Below are 3,623 nucleotides of genomic sequence, written 5' to 3'. Positions count from 1 at the left end.
AAGAAAAATAACCTCGAGAGCGTGCCAAATTGAAGGAAATAGGTTTCAAAATTAAATTGGGGATAAGAGTCAAAATTCCTATCTACGATCTCTTTTCCTTCAAATTAAGGATTCCTCTAGCTTCAGAGCAAGAAGTTGAGTAAACTTGATGAAGGAATCGAGAGCTGAGACGACGTAGAACAAGCTACCCGCGAGATCGAAAATCTGGCGTTTCGAGTGAGTTGCATACCGAGAACGATTTTTGGAAATTAAGGTCCTACACTCAAAGACGTTCCTCTAAACTAATTCCTTTAGCCTGAAGATAGGATATGGAAGGGGTTCAATGAAGAAATAGGGCCTTGAAACCCCTAGAATCGGCTACCCAATAAGAAATCCTTTGTTTTATCTCCAGCGATAAATCAGATTTTGGATGAACTTTAGTAGCGAATATCTTAGGCTACGATCCACGAGAAGTTATCAAATAAATCCCTAGCCCTTTCTTACTTAAGCACAATAATCTAGCATACAATCTACCATATCATAAACAAGTCATAACGTAAACACTTCATAGTCATATCGTTCTCTAACTTACCATAACGCTATCGTTCTATCAATCTATCACAAACCTATCCCTTTCTACCCATAACCTAACCATATTCTTTCATCAATCTCTCCTATCCATAGCACTCTAGTATTTAACCTAACCTTAACGTTTCATGAACGTATCTTACTTCTATCGTTACATTTCGTTTTGTGCATCCTTCTCGTATCCTATTTTAAACATATCCTTGAGTACATCATACCATAATTATTATCATACAAACAACCTATAATAACATAAGATAACATATAGGAAGTATATCGATCCATAGACAATTCACACATATCAATATATATATATATGACACGTGCAGAACCACAGGGAACGTGTCAACATCAAATATAACCATGCCGATAGTAAGGTCACTTACCTGGTTAGCTTAAGTCGTCGTCACAAATATATCCTTAATGAAAGTTCGATTCCGTCGTTATCCTTAATGAAAGTCCATTGAACTCCAAGTCAACGCCCATGACATCAGTTTCAAGTTTGAACTTTATAAAATTATTTCTCTAATTTACATTGGCCATTCTTAAATTCTGATATTTCTTGTTAGACAAAATTTGACGGAGTTCCTTGCCCTCTGATCTTTCCTGTTTTATTTTTTTTTAAATTATGTTCAACAAAATCTTTTCTCAATCTTCCATCTTCCATCTTCCATCTTCCATCTTCCATCTTCCATCTTCCATCTTCCATCTTCTACTGTAATTATTTTGGAGATATTATTGGCCAATTTTGTTAATCTATCCTTACTTCCAAATCTTCCAAATCTTCCATTTTTAGCTTTACTTTCATTTTTTTTCTCTTATGGGTTAACAGTATTCTGGATTTCCATCTCTATTTAGTTTTTTTTTTTCTTATTTCCGTTGTCTATAAAATTATTGACAACCTAAATCATTGTAACAATTCAAAGATCTAAACAATTCATGAGATCTAAACAATTCATGAGATCTAAAATATAATTGGTTGTGATTTCCTAAAACTCATACAAAATTATTTTCCTTTAATCTCTTATTCAAAACAAAATAATTGTAACCAAATTAATATTACTTAATAAGATAAGAGGAAAATTTAACATGTCACTACTGACCTCTTCAAATGACGTATCACCTCAGCCCAAACTAAATCTGCTTAAACTTTTTGTTTTTTGTTTTTTTCTATTTGTTTGGGTAGTAACAAAGAAATTCTTGGTAAATCTTTACATAAAAGAATTCCTGATTAATTGCCAGATTTATTTTCAGGGAAGGAGTGGTGAGAGATAGAAGGAAGGAGTAGGGATGGTTAGCAAATGTTTTTTTTTTATATATATATATATATTTATTATTTATTTATTTATTTATTTATTTATTATTATTATTTATTATTATTATTATTATTATTACTATTTTATTTTATTTATTCTGTTGTTACAGGAACATTGAAAGTAGAATGTACACAGTGATTTTTATCATCATCTCCCCCTTCAGGATAAGTCCTCGAATCAGAAAAATCATCACCTACATCAAAAGGACTCAATTTAGCAACATTGAAAGTAGAATGTATTGACAATTCTACGGGAACATCAATTTTATTGTTCCATGCAATAAAATGAGTCATTTTACTAAATGTCTTATGGAGCATTTATAGTCAAATAAAGAATTAGGAATCCACTCCCACTCCCAATTCAACTATCCAAGCTAACATTAAAATGAAAATTCATGAGTAAAATTATTAACTCTAATTTGTATGCTGGGAACGGATCTATAGTGACGCTCTCCCAACTAATTTTAAATTAAATAGTCAGGAGTCAAGTTATGTGACGTGAATCAGGTGCGGTGAACATGGATCGAACACGTGACCTTTAGATTTTCAGTTTGACACTCAAAACTGAGTTATCTTCGCTAATATTTGAAGAAGAAAAAAATCATAAGTAAAGGTATTTCTGCTAATTCATTATATTTTAAAAAGGAATAATCACTAATTCTGAAGAAGAAAAAAATCATAAGTGAAGGTATTTCTGCTAATTCATTATATTTTAAAAAGGAATAACCACTAATTTTAGATTGAATAAAGTTATGCAACTTAATCAACCAATGAGGTATTTACGCTAATTCATACTAATTTTTTTATTGAATAGTCAGCTTATGCGAATGGAAACAAGTGCGGTGAACGTGAAGATTAAACACGTGACCTTCAAATCCTTAGTTTAACACTCTCCCAACTGAGATATCCCTGCTAACATTAAAAATAAAAATTCATAAGTAAAGCTATTTCCACTAATTCATTATATTTTAAAAAGAAATAATAATCACTATCCCTGCTAACATTAAAAATAAAAATTCATAAGTAAAGCTATTTCCACTAATTCATTATATTTTAAAAAGAAATAATAATCACTATCCCTGCTAACATTAAAAATAAAAATTCATAAGTAAAGCTATTTCCACTAATTCATTATATTTTAAAAAGAAATAATAATCACTATCCCTGCTAACATTAAAAATAAAAATTCATAAGTAAAGCTATTTCCACTATTCATTGTATTTTAAAAAGAAATAATAATCAACTAAATTATAAGGTGCCATGAACCAAGTGCGGTGAACGTGGATTGAACACGTGACCTTCAAATCTTCAGTCTGACGCTCTCCCAACTGAGCTATCCCCGCAATCATCAAAAATGAAAATTCATCAGTAAAGATATTTTCGCTGATTCAAAAGAAATAATGACTAATTTTTTATTGAATAGTCAGGTTATGCAAATAGAAACAGGTGCGGTGAACGTGGAGATTGAACAAGTGACCTTCAAATCTTAAATCTGACGCTCTCCAAAACTGAGGTATCCTCGCTAACATTAAAAATGAATATTTTTAAAGTAAAGATATTTCCGCCAATTAATTGAAATTTTAGAAAGAAATGATCACTAATTTTAGATTGAATAGTCAAATTTTTTAATAAGATATTCAAGCTATCCAACTTGTATAAGGTGCGGTGAACTAGAACACGTTAGGTATTTCGGATAATTCATTGAGATTTCAGAAAGGAATAATGACTAATTTTAGATTGAATA

The 3,623-nt window shown here is 30.7% G+C and overlaps 1 non-coding gene across 1 annotated transcript; it reads right to left on the bottom strand.

Moving 5' to 3' along the window:
• Positions 1 to 3,149: 3,149 nt before the first annotated feature.
• TRNAF-GAA lies at positions 3,150 to 3,222 on the bottom strand. Its single transcript has one exon. It is a non-coding gene; the product is annotated as a tRNA-Phe (tRNA).
• Positions 3,223 to 3,623: the final 401 nt, after the last annotated feature.

The sequence above is a fragment of the Cucurbita moschata genome, unplaced genomic scaffold (genome assembly GCF_002738365.1).
Source record: "Cucurbita moschata cultivar Rifu unplaced genomic scaffold, Cmos_1.0 Cmo_Scf00084, whole genome shotgun sequence".
Lineage (NCBI taxonomy): Eukaryota > Viridiplantae > Streptophyta > Magnoliopsida > Cucurbitales > Cucurbitaceae > Cucurbita > Cucurbita moschata.
The sequence above is the reverse complement of the archived record's forward strand: the minus strand, read 5'-3'. Positions and strand labels throughout refer to the sequence as shown.